Here is a 16,914-nt window from a genome sequence, read left to right as displayed (position 1 = left end):
AATATGATGAAATTATATATGCATGTGAAATTGTTAAAAGAATAAAAATTTTAAAGTGTCAAACCCTCCAAAGCCAAACAAATATACTGCTATATATTGAAGAATGGAGTGCGGTACAAGCACTGGTGCCTTTGAATAATTGTTGGTGTCTCAATAAATGCGAGAAAACCAGCAAACAGACACAAGCTCTTTAATGCGGATCACAAGGGGTCAGGACTAGTTTGAAAACAGATGGTTTATTAGGAAGTACTCACGAGACGGAGTCAGTCCTGTACAGCAAGGCGGGAGAGAGAAAAAAGAGCCGCATGCTTTCGTCTCTGGTATTTAAAACCTTGCTATGTCACTCTGACCACACCCAAGTGTGTATGGTCAGTGTCACCTGTGCCAGCCCCCAAGCGGGCGTGGTTAGCATTTCCCTCTACAGCTCTTTCTTCTTGCAGGCTTTGAGGACTGGGTTTTACAGACCCAGGCTTCAGGGGACTACAACAGTGGTATGATATATCTTATGAATATGGCACCAAGCCCATAAGGCATGCTTACTTGGCCAGAGTTGCACAAATACTGAAAAGAAGAGTCACATGTCTCTCATTACTTTGACACACATGCTTCTCAATGAGAGTGATACACATCTCTGTTTAAATGGCATAAATTGGTGGTTTAGCCAGTATATTTGTATCTTCTAGAAAGTTGATCTGGAGTACCCAGATGTACTCTTGTCACTTGGAATGTTGAGGCAGTGAGGTTGTGAGTTTGAGAGGAGTCTGCTTTATCAAAGGAGTCTGTGGCCAGCCTGAGCTTTGTGTAGACACCCCAACTAAAAACTAAAACCAAACACAACAAAAAAAGGCCTGGGGATGGAGCTCAAAGGCAGAGTAATTTTCTTGAGCTAATGAACCTATGTTTCTCCTCTACTAGAGCAAAAAAAGTGGACCTGCATATCTAAAAAGCACAAAATTAAAATTTCCTGACTGCTGCATGCATATTTAACAAACTAATTTAAAGTCACCAACAGAAGGCATGTGGTGTGTGTGTGTGTGGGGGGGGGTTTGTGTGTGTGTGCAGTGAACTTTATTGATGGTATTCAAGAGAGTAGGGCTCCCTAAGCCCCTTCTTATTCTGGGGGTCTTGGATGTGAGGAAGATGATTAGTGCGGAGGTTGTTGGACAGGGACTGCTCAGCATCCAGGGCCTCTCTCTTGCTCGAGCCCTTGATGGGGATGGATGGTCCAGGGTGGACTTCTTACTCCTTGGAGGCCATGTAGGCCCTGAGGTCCACCATCCTCTTGCTGTAGCAGAATTCATTGTGATACCAGGAAATGAACTTTACAAAGTTGTCATTGAGAGCAATGCCAGCCCCAGTATCAAAGGTGGAGGAGTGGGAGTGACTGTTGAAGTAGCAGGAGATAACCTGGTCCTCAGTGTAGCCCAGCATGCCCTTCAGTGGGCCCTTGGTTGCCAGCTTCACCACCTTCTTGATGTCTTCATACTTGGCAGGTTTATCCAGGTAACATGTCAGATCCATGACGGACACATTGGGGGTAGGAACAAGGAAGGCCATGCCAGTCAGCTTCCTGTTCAGCTTTGGGATGACCTTGCCCACAGCAGTAGCAACACCAGTGGATGTAGCAATGATGTTCTGGGCAGCCCCATGGCCATCATGCCACAGCTTCCCAGAGGAGCCATCCACAATCTTCTGGGAGGCAGTGATGGCGAGGACTGTGGTCATGAGTCCTTCCACAATGCCAAAGTTGTCATTAATGACCTTGGCCAGGGGGGCTAAGCAGTCAGTGGTGCAGGACGCATTGCTGACAATTTTGAGGCAGTTGTCATACTTGTTTTGGTTCACACCCATTACAAACATGGGGTCATCAGCAGAAGGGGCAGAGATGATGAACCCTTGGCTCCACCCTTCAAGTAGGCCCCAGTCTTCTCCATGGTGGTGAAGATGATAGTAAACTCCACAACATACTCCATGCCAGCTCACTTTATTTGATGTTGGCAGGATCTCTCTCCTGGAAGACGGTGATGGCCTTCCTGTTGATGACAAGCTTCCCATTCTCAGCCTTTGAACTTACATTGGGTAGAGTCATACTGGAACATGTAGACCATGTAGTTGAGGTCAATGAAGGAGTCATTGTTGGCAACAATGTCCTCTTTGCCAGAAGTGAAGGCAGCCCTAACAAACCAGGCATCCAATACGGCCAAATCCGTTCACTCCAACCTTCCCCATTTTGTCTCAGGAACGAGGCTGGCACTGCCCAAATAGATGCAGCTGTCTCTGGAACAGGAAGGGGCAGAGAGCTGCATGTGATGTTTTTTAAGAATTCTCCATAACTTTGTATTTATTTTGTATAACATCATGAATGCATGACATAAGTTACTATGAGGGTAGGGGCCTTCTCTGGGTCTGTGAACACAGAAGAATTGCAAGACATTCAGAAAAGAAGTTAGTGCTCTGAAGTGCATTAATTAATACTTTTGACTACCCTGACCAGCAAAGATCCTGAGAGAGATATGGCCCAATTTCAAATCCAATTAAAATGGTATCCATTACCAAATTAACCCATGTACACTCAAATCTTGATATAAAATGACATGGTCTCAAGACACTCTTCAATTAATCAAACATGCAGAAATATGTCAAAGCAATTATTAATCCACCTATTCTGGTGTTATATATAAAAATCTTCAAGCTCCTTATATATTTGAAGTCTTATAGTCTGCTTCAATTCTTCTGTACTTCACTTAACAGAAAACACCAAATGATATTCTACCATATGCTTGTTTAAATGCAGTGGAAAATGTTCTTTTCCAAGCATATGGTGATATAATTAGGTGTCTCTGAATATAGCAAGGTTGAAAAGGAAACACCATGAACTAAATTGAAGGGATTTGAAAATGCACATGTATCTATATACTACATTTTCTTTGGGTTATCCAGGTCCTAAGTTCTTAGGGATGAGGAATATCTGCTGTCACCCACCACACATCCCAGGACCACTTCTCCTTCCCCTCTGTGTACACCTCTGAGACTCATGTGCCCAGCCTCTCTTGGAGGAGTGCTGGCACGACTCCAACTCCACCGGTGTTTGTGTAATGATCTAGAGCAGACAGTCTGCTCTTATTCACCCATTAGCTACCTTGCTTCATATCACCCATAGGATGGTTGTCTGTTGGTTGTCAAAGGCATTCAGTGACATTTCTTCTTGCTTTGGTGTATTCAATGTTTAAAGAGAAAAAAAGAGGAAAATATATCATGTATGATGATAAGGATCTTGGTTATTGCATTGCTATTGGGTGCAGTGGTGGGTACCCATCTGTAATTCTTTCTTTCAGGAGTGTAGTCCACGAAGGATGATCTCATCACAAGCAATTGAAAATATGTATTGAATCCTAAAATATAAAGCATTTTGGTTTTAGGTTTAGGTTTTCATGACACTGTACACTGTTTTATTCAGTTATTTACAATATCAATTTACCTGTAGATTAAAGACAGCGTGACTTGTCATGTTGTATATTGAAAAATAAGCCTTTTATTTGAGGACATCAGCTCCTTATATTTCATTGATAACCTGTCTCAATGTTATTTTGATGTTTCTGATTTCAAGCAATATGTGTTTATTATCTTATGCATATGTTGTTTTCAGCCAAATTGACTGTTAATTGGTATGATAAGTTTCCCTAATTTTAAATATTGTTTTTCTAATTCCTAAAGAGAATACATTTAACAGATTCACAAGTCTGACCATCAGCAAACGTGGGTTCTACAGCAATATCCACACACGATAGATGCTGACAAGAGCACTGGCTTGTGATCCTTCTACGGCTTATTTGTCTGGCTTCTTATGTGACATTTTCTTTTGCTGAAAATCAAGGAAACAAATCGTTATCTCTAGCTTTCCCAGCACAGTTACTTTCTAATCAACTTGTTTTTGTTTTCACCTTTTGTCAGGGGAATACAGACTCTCCAGGAGAATGCTGTAATGAACCAAATTCCATTCCCCAGTGCAACAGTTTGCAAAGTTTAGTATGTATTAGACTCGCTTGGAGACCTGTTGGATTGCAGAGTGCTGGGTCCCATTTTCATAAATTTTGACTCTGTAGGCTCGGGCAGCATAGGGCTGGGAATCTGCATACCCGATGAACTATTGAGTGATGAAAATGTTGTTAGTCTTCAATTATGTTTGAAAACCTCATTGACTGTCATATAGACAGTGATTGGCTCTCCTACCTCCTAGGAGAGGTAGTGAGCATTCTATTTGAGAAAAGTTCAACCAGCTCTCTGTTGCCCATCCTCTGTTTTCTCTTTTCCTACAAGGCTTTTGGTCACTGATGCTTCCCTTATATATTTTTCCACCAATGCTGAAGATGTGAGGCCCCACACCTCACACTATCATTTCCTGCTGATGGAAGGACCAGCCTTCAGCAGCTCAGGAACTGACACACACACACACACACACACACCTCCAACAACTCAGGGTCTCACCTAGGGGGCTGATGAATGGCAACCTTCAGCAGGTCAGAGAAACTGAAGAGGTTTAGTTAGAAACTTTAGAAAACTTAGTTCTTCATTTTGTTATTCTTTCTGTTGCTTGTTCTATTCTCTTTTTGTTCTGTTCTTCTACCCTGATATTTTCCTTCAATGTTTCCTGTTGACTTCCTTCTCACTATATCCTGGTGACTTCCTTCACCACCACTTCCTGATGTCTTCCTTCTCTCTTATTTAATTTCCCCCTTACAGCTTATGTACCTCAGCAAAGTCTCTCAAGCAATATAAAAGCTACAGTGTGCTTATATTCTATTTTTAAGTGAAAGATTATAATGAAATACAAATAAAAAATCATGTTTCTCATTTCCCTTACATGACTAGACATGCTACATTACAGGTGAAAAACGTATTATCTCCAAGAACCCACATACATTCATGTCCAAGCAACGTGTTATAGATTAACATAATGAAACAAGCATAGTATTTTTCTCAGCCAGTTCTTTTACTGGCAGGCTATATTTTGTGGCTAGAAAGAAAGGATCAATCATTTTATTGTTTATTTCAAAAGGTAATCTTATAAAAATTATTAAAAGAATCACAAATCTAAACTTTAATATGTGAAAAACAGTCATTTGTGCTTTAAGTCCTTAGTGTGCATACCCACTCATCAACACATCAACATTTTTTTTGTTTTGTTTTGTTTTTAAATCATATCAGGAAGCTGAGGGCAGAAATGAGTCATTACCTTTGGTCACTAAGCCATCCTAGCAAGAAAGGCACATCAACCAGCAACAGCCAGGCTGCCATTGTTCCTGTTCCCTGACCACAATGAGTCCATTGCTCAAGTATTAAGTGTGCCTTTTTAAACTTTAAATTGTTCACCAAGATTTTCTACCTCAAAGCCATTAACAAAAACATCTTAACCTAACCTGAAGTCATTATTTAAAGCTTTGTTTTATTTATTATGCACACTGAAACCTGTGAACACATCTCCTAACATAAGATTAAAAGACTAAGTCACTGTCTATACAGCTCTTCAAGAGAAGTGTATAAGTCCTAGATGCATGATTTTTAAAAATTTAATTATATGTTTTACATACTAATCCCAGTTCCCCCTCCCCCCCTCTTCCCACTTCCCATACCTTCCCCTCATCTCATCCCCCATCTGCTCCTCGGAGAGGTGAGGCCTCTCATGAGGAGTCAACAAATTCTGTTCCAGTATGATACTTTTTTGTTCCTATTTTCTACGCTCATTCATTAGGGGCTGAGGTAACATTTAATTTTCCCACTAAACTAACCTCTATCATAATCCCTTACTATCTTTGTTAAAAATCCTTAACCATCACATTTCTATTTAAACTAGCACTTGCATTGTGTATAATCATTACTTCACTTAAACAGCACAGCTTACAAGGAAATCATCTTCATAAAATCCACAGATAAAAATGGGCAGTAGAACAGTATTTCCATGAGATAATCACACTACATTCAAGGCAGTGGGATTTCCCCAAGTCCATTCATACATACCAGATACCAAAGAAAAACATCAGCACAAAACATATAAAGGTACAACAGTAGCAAGGGATGTTATGGAATTGAAGCCCTTGAGGCCTTGCCCATCTGAGATTCACCCATCAGTGCTTTGCTTCCCAGTGGACTGAACTACTGAAGTTCAGTGGCCACCTGCTGCTCCTCTGACATGGCCATGGGCATTTTCCCTTGCTGGCTTTTGTTTTAAGGCCAAGGCTCAGAAGAGTATGATTTTATTCTCAAGGAAACCTTCTTGAGAACCAACCAAGGAAGAATTCCTTGGGCCAAGCAAAGAATACATAGTTTGGGTTCATTTAGGTTTATGTCTCATTTGAAAATTATTGTCCATCTGATATTTTATCTCTGAAAGATAAGTAGTCATTTTGTTCTTTAAACTGGTATGTTGAGTAAGTCTGACTTGAGAGGCAGACAGGTTAAATCCTGATTTTATGCATTGTTGGGCTGTGTGAACTTGTACCTACCAATTAAGCAGGGTGGGCCTTAGTCTCCCCATTTGGAATGTAGGAATGAAACTTCCTCATTTGTAAGGTGCATGAAACAACAATAGGGCATTTGTGGTGATAATTTAGAGCAGGATGCTCTTGATGGTTGGAAACTTCCTACAGTGGTAAGAGCTTTACTGAAAATACTAAACTTCAGAAATATCAAGGGCCATACATAACCTTCTTTTTAAATGAACCTTTGGAAGAATGACAGAATCTCATATTTGGAAGACTGGTCCATATCATTCCTTCAGGATTTGTTCACTAAATATTTATGCAACAGGTGCTACACATTCTTGGATTTGTGGCCTCCAATATGGAGCTATAGATCCTTTGGATAAATACTGGCTGTGTCTGGCTGTTCATTACTTCAGACACATCCTTGTGAATTCTAATTTCCGATGACTCTGAAGGTCCTATACCAACCCCATGGTTTATGGTCTGCATCTTATTTGTGCTGAGTATCCTACTCTACCCTTTCCTTTTGGAGGTCATAAATTAGAGCAGAGAACAATGAGCATTAAAATTTGACTGAAACAAGAAGTATGCATGAAGGGTGTGAACTCAGGAGTGTAGAGATCACTGGGCTGTCTGTATGTCAAAATTGGTCAAATGTCTGTTCATCAGGAGATGACATTTCCTAGTTTGGAACCATTAGTGAGCCTCAGGTTAGGCCAATGGGTTGAAGTGACAAATAATGGGTAGAAGTTATGAGCTCTATTTTTATAAGAATTAAGAAAAAAACAGTTCTTGACTTCTGTCAGTGATGAACAGCAATGCGGAAGTGTAAACCAAATAATCTCTTTCCTCCTCCCCAAAGAAAATGGGGTTGGAGAGATGACTTAGCTGTTAAGAGCACTGGTGGCTTTCCCAGAGGACATGGGTTCAATTCCCGGCAACCACAACTGCATATAAGTCTGACTCCAGGGATTACACACTTTCACATATGCAGGCAAAACATCAATGTGTATACATAAAAATAAATAAAGTTGGGCGATAGTGGTACACACCTTTAATACCAGCACTTGGGAGGCAGAGGCAGGTGGATCTCTGTGTTTGAGGCCAGCCTAGTCTACAGAGTGAGTTCCAGGACAGCCAGAGTTACACAGAGAAACCATGTCTTGAAAAACAAGACAACAACAACAAAACAAAACAAAAAAATTAAACGTCCTTTTTGCTTCCTTCTCTCCTTGCTATCATGACAAGTGCAGTGAATTTTGTTGATTCCACAGATAAGGATAGCCCTTGGCTAGGATAAGGAACAACACAAAGAGACTGTTCCAGGATAGCTTTTTTTTTTTTTTTTTTTTTTTGGACTCAGAAACTTTTCCAGTCTTGAAGTGCTCACCTTTGCTTTGCTAATAATGGAAGACTTCTGTTTTATTTCTATGTCTATGTTTAGTAAGTTTTTGTCAGTGATTTATCTGATACCTCCCCAATAGCATTTCCTTCTGTAGGTAGACAGTCTCACCTTAGTTGGTCACTTGGTATCCACTGAGTTCTAGACACTCCCTGTAACTAGGAAGGACAGGGTAGGCCGACAAATAAAAACAGATATTCATGATAACATATGCAAAAGGAGAGAGATACTGCTTGAAAACCCTAGCTTCTAACAGTGACTTAATTCTAACTACTCCTAAGGATTAAAAATAATTACTTTAGTAGGTAGCTTTCTGTTACATACTACCACATACAAACTTAGTGGCATAAAACAACAACAATAAAACAAACCAGGGCTCATAGTCTTGATCTCATGACTTTGGGGATAAACTGAATTCAGCTAGGTGTTTTGTACCTGAAACCTCTCTGTATGCAGTGGTAGTGAGATGGAACAGGGACATGCGTGGACCATATCTATGTCATTCCTGCTTCTGTGCAGACGTGGAAGTTGTTATAGACTTAGCTAGGGATGTTGGCTCAAAACTGTAGTCTTTTCAGTGAGGTTGTCAGTTTTCTTTAATTGCAGAAAGTAGTTTATTCACTTTTTAAAGAGATTTATTTTGATTTTATGTGTATGGGTGTTTTGCCTGCATATATGTTTGTATACTCCTTGTATGTCTTGTGCTTACAGAGACCAAAAGAGGGTTCTGGATGCCCTAGAACTGGAGTTGCAGATAATTGTGAGCCTTGTGTGGGTATTGGGATTTGAACCCTCATCCTCTGGAAGAGCATCCAGTGCTCTTAAACCACTGAGCCATATCACAAGCCCCTGCGCTGATTTTCATAAACTGTCTTCTGGAGTCATGTCATTTAATAATTGTCATGATTGGAGGCCTGCTTACAGTGCAATGAGTGTGGGTAGTGTATTTTCTTGTGGAGAAGCATCAGGGACATCAGAAGCAGATCTGGGATGTGAGCTTCTTCCTTCTTTTCTTCCCTCCTTCCATTCACCATTCCTTTCCCTCTTCATTTTCAAAAAGTCATCTATTAATTTAGTAGATTATTAACTTCCACAATTTCAGAAGCCCATAGGAAAGCTCTCTCCATCTTACTGTACCTGCTTATCAGATGTATGTTTTCATCACCCTGTTGTCAAGCAGAATCTCTCACTACCCACCCTTTGCCCAGGACAACACTCACCCTGACTGTGTATAGAATAGAAGGGATATGCTGTCACCTTCCCTTTTTCAAGGTCTCATTCCAAAAGTTCAGGATGTTGTTATTGAAATCAGGCACAGTTTTGGGTGAAATTCCTTCAATGATGTTTCTTGGGTGCATGTCCCTGAACCCTGTTCCTTTCTATTTGAAGACCTGTAAACTAAACAAATGGATAGCAGGAAGTTCTTGATGCTCCAGTACTCAATGGTAAGACAATTCTTGACAAAGACACAAAATGCTTCGGTCACAAGCCATAGGAAAGAAAATCATCAGAATTGGACCAGAAACCTCCTCCTTGGTGACTGGTCTTCACAGAGCCAGAAAGCACTATGTGAGCCTTCTGGGGAAGAATTGTCATACTCAGTGATGGATCGTTTGGAAAATACTGATAGGTTATTAAAGGTGAGGCCTCTGTTGCAATAGTGGCACGTCTGTTATGGGGTAGTGCAATGGCTATTCTTGGTTGTCAATTGAATACATCTGTAATCCAGAAATGGAGAGCACACCTGTGAGGGATTTTTTTCTTTTTCTTTTTCTTTTTCTTTTTCTTTTTCTTTTTCTTTTTCTTTCTTTCTTTTTCTTTTTTTTTTTCTTTTTTTTTTTTTTGCTTGATTTGAAGTGGATGGATCCACTTGTAGTCTGGAAGTTTGAGGTAGGAAGACACATACATGCCTCTGGTCAGATTCCTGAGGTGGGAAGAATTACCTTTGATCTGGGCCACATCTTCTGTTGGAAGTCTGCATAAGGACATGGAAGACAAGTTTTTGCTATTTGCCTGCTTGCTCTTGACTTGCTAGTGAGTCCATTCCTTCACTGGCATTAAAGCCTATTCCTTTGAAATTCCAGCATCTACTGAAGACCAGCTGAGACATCCAGCTTTGTGGACTGAGCAACTACTGGATTCCTGGACTTTCTATTCATAAGCATCCATTGTTGGATTAGCTGAACTATAGGCTGTAAGTCATTCTAAGAAATACCTTTATCTCTCTCTCTCCCTATGGATTCATTCTATAAGTCCTGTTTCTCTAGAGAACCCTGACCAATACAACCTGATTAGGTTTGATGTCTGATCCATTGGAAAGGATTCACATAAGAAAAATTAGAGAAATAGTTTTCCTTAGGGATGAGCATACCGGTTGTTTATCCAATACCAAATGGTCAGTTCTGCAGACATATACCTACAAGTAACAAGTAACATTATTTACACACACACACACACACACACACACACACACACACACACACAGAGAGAGAGAGAGAGAGAGAGAGAGAGAGAGAGAGAGATAAAGAGAGAGAGAGAGCACCTGTACCACCACCAACAAAATAGCTAAAGAAAAGAAAATAAAGATATGAATTTGAAAGGGGGATTACATGGAAGTGTTTTCTTTTTGGGGGGAAGAAGGGGAAATGATATAATATTATAATCTCAAAAATACAAAAAAAAAAAAATCCCATAGCTAGGGAAATCACAGACAGTAGGGAAAGCAGTTGCTATTGTTTTTGCTAAATGGACATGATAAGCCCAACAAATCACCCTCTAAATTATATTTATACCATACATTAGCACTGCTATCAAGTTTGGTCAGAGAATCTTCTCTTTACAGTCTACTACAGAGACTGTCAACTGGTCAAAGTACTAGGGACAAATGACTACTGAATGTTTAGCTAAAATCACCCCCTGCAAGGCTCAGGGAATACCGTGGAAGAAGGAGCAGAAAGAATATAATGGCTGGAGGAAGGACATGAGAAAGGTGTGGGCTGCTGACTTCTGGGCAAAATATATCATGAACCCCCAGAAGCTGCACAACATCTGCACATGACTGGACCCACAACATCCACTCACGGAAGGAAGAGGGCCTCACTGAGAAGAGGAAGGGGATTAGCAGGAGTTTGAAGGGGGGATAGAGAGAGTATCTGGGAGAGAGGGATGATTGAAATACATTATGGACTTGTATGAAAATATAATAACAACAGTGGTACAGCACACAAAGGGGAAAATCAAGGACACTGCCGTCATTGATGACAACGTGTCTCTCAGTCCTAGATGAAGGAAGAATCAAGCCCTCCTGACAGGGAGGTGCTCATTAAGGCTCTTGGATTCACTCCCTGGGCTCTCATTCTACACTTAGAGTTCTTCATACTCCAAGGACTCCTGGTCTTGCAATTCATCCACTCTTCTTTTTGTCTACACAAAGGTGGAACATCAGAGCCATCTCTTTTATTTTCTATTTATCTGATATTTTAAATCTAAGACGCCAATGGTTTTGCCAGAATTCATGCTCCAAATTATTTTAAGCTTGCCCTAGATTGCAGTTTTCTAGTGCTGGAATGCACTTATGATGCTGAGTCCACCACTCATAATAGAGTTAAAATAATCCTACTTCTTATGGAAGCCATAGTTGTTGTAACATCACAGAGCAATGTGTTACTTGTGTGACTGTGGTAATGACAGTGAGGATAATCCTACTGTTCTGCCAGTGGTATAAAAGTTTAATGAATAAGAATTGCACAATTTTTGATGTTGGATAATGACAAAGTACTCTCACTTTATTTATGAACATTTTCCCTCTACTTATAATAATGAGCTTGCTGTAAACAAGCATGATGTGTTATGTAATCACAATCCTCATACTGCATATGTTTTTCTTTTGACTTCCTTGGGATTAAACTCAGGATTTCACATACACTAAGTAGGTACTATATCATGGAGCTATAGCACCTGCCCCACATCTCTTAATTAAATCATGTTTTCTCTAATTGACTTAGAGGATCAAGTGCTGTTCACCACAGTCTTAGGAGCATTAGGCTGTATTATCTATACCATGTAGACTAGACATGCAGAAAGCTTCATCATCTAGTTTTAGCTTATGCTTCTGTTTGCATGGGGGTGAAATTAACTCATGATAAAATCAGCTAATAACACAGTTTTCAGACCATATCCCCACAGATGAGCAACACAAAAGTGTAATTTTCCTACCGGATTACTCATCTGTGTTTTAATATTACATTATAGGACTGAGACTCATGTGAAAGGTTCAGGCATTATGCTGGCCTGCCCCTGTTACCTGGTGGAACAGGCAGTACCCTGGTCAGCCCAAGGTTCCATGGGAACTAAGTCTGCACCCAGGTGCAGAGGACCCCTTTAAAAGACAAGTCCCTGCCCATTTACGCTCTCTGTTCCCTCTCTCTGTTTCCCCGCTCTGCTTTGTCTTTGCTTTCTCTCTTCTCTGTCTCCCACCTATGCTCTCTCTGCCTCTCTATGGCGACCGACCATGGCAGTCAGCCATTTACCCCTGTTCCTCTTCTTAGTCTCCCCATTCTGCCGGGCCTTATAGTAAACTTTAAATGATGGTAAACATTTAAGGTCATAAAGGTCTAATTTAACTATACTTAAAATATAAGCTAAGTCTATACAATTTAAATTTAACTCATGTATCTATAAATGATGATGAAAATTTAAAAACATAATGGTCTATTTCAAATTAACAAAGTATTTATACCACTCAGTCTATCCTATAAGCCGTTTACAAAGGTAAAGCTTTTATTACAAAAAAGGGATTTTTCTCTAACTAAAGGCAAACTTTTAACTGCTGAGATACTAAACAGATAGCCCTCAAATGCTCAGAGATCTAGAGAATATGGCATTTAAAATGTTTTGTTAAAAAGCTTTTTATAACAGAGAGATAGGCCAGCTGCTGGCCCCACCCCATTTCCTCCAAGAAGACTGATTGGCACTGAAGAAACTTCATCTGGAGTCAGTGACAATGCTGGCCACTGGGCAACCCTGCCCTTCACCTCAACTGCTACAAAAGTATTCCAGACCTTGGACAAGAGGACAACGGAATGACTTTCCCGGCGTTGCTTGGGCCAACGGTAGGTGAGTCTTCCTATAGTCTAATCTACAGGTCACATGCTATCAGCAAGAAGGCAGGTGTCCTGCAGCCCACTACTATGGATGGAGGACCTTGGGGGTGGCTGTCCATGCAGCCTGCTGGTAAGTCTCTGTTATTCTTTAATCATTGATTCAGGTAAAATCTTATCCTTCTTAAGAACTCTGATGCTTTTGACAACTGGTAGTCTTGCCAGCTTAAAGCAAAATAGATCCCAGTAACAGGTATTTTAGGGTTTATCTATGTGAATATAAGGAAGTCTAAGATGTATGAAGGTCTGAGAATGTAGTTATGAAGGCCTGAGGATAAAAAGGCTTAAGTGATGATAAAATAAGTTGAGACATTAAAAAGAATGAAAAATGTTCCTGATTTCTCTATTTCTCATGCTACTGTTCATAGTAAAGTTCAACAATACCACTATAGGATCATAACTACAAGGTCAAGATTAAGATGCTTTTCATTGTCAAAAAAAATCTATTTTAAAATGGTAATACTTTCAGCCAAGTTGTTTCTAACATGAATATGCTTCTAACGTGTCTAATACTTATGTTTCTGCAAACTCTAAGGATTCTTGTAAGTTCCAGGGAGCTGAATTGGATCCAAACAAACAGGTCAGATTCACTCCAGTTATTCAATCTTTCCCTGGTCCCAGGACTCCCTTCCCTCATGTTAGGACTCCTCGGGAACCCCTCCCTCATCTTACAATCTTCCCCTCAAGTGACAAGACCTAAGAAAAAAATTTTTTTCTAAACTCAACCTTGTCTTCTGCTCTGCCAACATCTTGCCAGGTCTAAGAGGCACCAGGGAGTTCCAAACAGCCTGGACTGCAATGAAACAACCAGCTACCCCAGGACATGGCAGCACCCCAACCTTCTCGGGTCTCCCAAAGATGGTCAATGCCCCCCACGTCAGTAGGAAGCAGTCTTGAGAATTCGATGCCCTTATTCCTTAACCTGCCATGTCTAACACCCCACCTTTTAAATAATAAGTAGAGGTGGGAATGAAAGGTTCAGGCATTATGCTGGCCTGCCCCTGTTACCTGGTGGAACAGGCAGTACCCTGGTCAGCCCAAGGTTCCATGGGAACTAAGTCTGCACCCAGGTGCAGAGGACCCCTTTAAAAGACAAGTCCCTGCCCATTTACGCTCTCTGTTCCCTCTCTCTGTTTCCCCGCTCTGCTTTGTCTTTGCTTTCTCTCTACTCTGTCTCCTACCTATGCTCTCTCTGCCTCTCTATGGCGACGGGCCATGGCGGTCAGCCACTTACCCCTGTTCCTCTTCTTAGTCTCCCCATTCTGCCGGGTCTTATAATAAACTTATAGTCAATATGTCTCATGTCCCAGCATTTCTCTTTTCTTCTTTTTAAACAAAACAATAACATCATGCACCCTCCTATTTCTTCATTTGAAGCCCTTCTCAAACTTGGTTCCGCATGAGACTATTGGGTACTCATCTTTAAGATTCTTTCAGTGCAGTTGTTCAAAGAGCATTCTTCTTCTTCCTGAGGAGCTTTTGGTGTGACTGAAGACTTGTAGATGCTGCTACTTCACATCTTTCCAAAGAGATTAGCATCTCTTCACTCTGCTGCATTTTACAGTCCTTTTCCTGAGAGTGAATGGGTTTCTTCCCTGTCCAGATTTACATTTTGAATCCTTTATTGTTTAAAGAGCCCAAAAAGTTGAGGAGCAGGATGGGGAGGTGAGGTTTGGGGTGGGAAGAGCTGCAGGGGGGAAATGATCTCAATATGATATTTGCATATGAAATTCTCAAAATCCAAAAAAGTTTAAAACAAAACAACAATAGAAATGGTAACGGCTTCACTACGGTATGAATATGTTACTAAGACCCACTGAATTAGGTAAATGGGAAAATTGCATGCTATGTGATTTTTTTTTTTTTATCACAGAGGTTTTATTAAAAAGAGAAAAAGCTGGGTGTGAGAAGTCTCTCTGTCTTCACACTTAGCAAGTTTTGGCTGCTGTATATTTAGCAGCCTATTCTTTAGCTAGTTTCTTGCCTCTGGCTTTTTATCACAAGCAGTGAGAAGCAGGAGCCAGTTCAATGATCTGCCTAAATCTCAGCTAGAGTTTCATTAGCTTTTTCTTTCTCTTTGCTACAGTGCTATAGCCTATAGTGTTGCTAATTTCACACCTCTCTACCTAGGTGTCCCTTGTTTTCTTGTCTCCCTTAACATTTTCCTTAATGTCATGGAGTGTTGTCTGTCACCCCTTAGGCACCCTCATCCTCTGCTGATACTTTCCTGGAAGCTCATTAAGCTATTTTAGTAGACTCCTCAATATGTCCCCTCTTTTGGTTATTTCCCCGTCCCAAGGGTAGTGACACACCCGAGGATTTATTTATACAGCACCATTCCTCTTCCAGATGCCAGAACCTTCCTTTCACCATTGCACCCTAAGGAGTATTGCCAGAGTCTGTCCTGAAGTCTTGTTTGGTCCACAGATGCCATGTCCACAGCCAGTATTTACTCTCAAGAAACAAATAGTCCCAAGGTACAACATGCTAGTCTCAGTAGGCAGTTCTCACTTGAACCAGAGCTGTGATGGCCAACAAAAAAGCAATCCCATTGTTGTTGCTGTTTGTTTACCTTTAGCTTCAGCCTCTTTATTTAGTGTAACACCCTCTGACACCCTGCTGTTAGAATCTAGTCATACTAGTAAATTAGTTTAAATGGCACTATTCTATAATGCTTTGCTAAGATAACGTTTGAATTTTTTATTCTCATTCTCTCTAACTTACTTTTCCCTGTTTCGAATGTGCACAGTGATTAGCACCAGAGCACATATTAGCCTGTCTTTTTAACTTAACAAGGTATAAGGCCTTGGTTAGCAGGCTTTGTTTATCCAGTGTATCTTAAGGCAATAGTGCTTAGACATGTTTTGAAAAGAAAATGTTTGGGCACCACATTAGAAATCTGACAGTTTGTGATAAATTCTGCAGGAATTTTGTTCTCTTTGTTTTAAAATATAATCAGCACCATTTTCTTCCCTGTATGTGTTGGTAATAAGAAGCTTTAGAAGAGAAGTCACATCACAAACATTTCTCTATTTAAAAATTATTTATAATTATTAAAGAGCTAAAGACTATTAAAGATCTAACAAAAACACCAATGCCAGTCATGACAAGTCCTATGTTAGCTGCTGGCCAGCACCATCTAGGAGACTCTCAAACATACTGCCCTTGTTCGTACACCTGAAAATAAGGTAGAAAATAAGACCATACATATTGCTGAAGACAACATGCACTTCAGAATCAGGGCCCAAAAGGCTCTGAACTAGAACTGACCTGACTGCCTCCTCCTGCACTAGCTTTCATGATATTAGAAGGTACCCTTCAAACTTCCAAAGGAGGGAGATAATCACTGTCCCAACCCTCTATGTTGCCTAGAAGCCACATCAATGACCAGCATGGCATGACAATTCTAAAAGTGCTATAGTGGCACACTTACCTTGGTGACAATTACAAACTTCCTAAAAGGACTGAAGATCAGCTCAAGAAGAAAGAACTCATGCCTGGTACTGACAACCTAGCTAACTACTCAGTCCCTGTAAAAGCAGAGTAACTGGAGGAGAACCTACACCTACTAACTAATTTACTAAACTAGCAAAATCCCTAACAACAATATAAACATCTGATCTTGTACACACAGATAAGTGTACTCTTCACCCCTCATCAACAGAGATCATTACAGAAAACCATAACCAATCAATATGTAGAGATGTGGAGCTCAGTCTAATGGACATATTACTCTCATATCTAAGGCTCAGGGATATTAGAGAAGACCGGTTAGTTACAATAACCAGCCAACCATTTCATGCCAGACATTGACAGAATTTATTTGCTATGGGGTTTGTGACCCCTGTGCAAAGACCACAGACTTTATCTAATT

The 16,914-nt window shown here is 40.4% G+C and overlaps 1 pseudogene; it reads right to left on the bottom strand.

Moving 5' to 3' along the window:
- Positions 1-1,239: 1,239 nt before the first annotated feature.
- On the bottom strand, positions 1,240-2,229 carry LOC100755589 (annotated as a pseudogene).
- Between the last annotated feature and the right edge of the window lie 14,685 nt (positions 2,230-16,914).

The sequence above is a fragment of the Cricetulus griseus genome, chromosome 2, assembly GCF_003668045.3.
Source record: "Cricetulus griseus strain 17A/GY chromosome 2, alternate assembly CriGri-PICRH-1.0, whole genome shotgun sequence".
NCBI lineage: Eukaryota > Metazoa > Chordata > Mammalia > Rodentia > Cricetidae > Cricetulus > Cricetulus griseus.
Note: the sequence above shows the minus strand (reverse complement) of the source record. Positions and strands in the feature narration are given on the sequence as shown.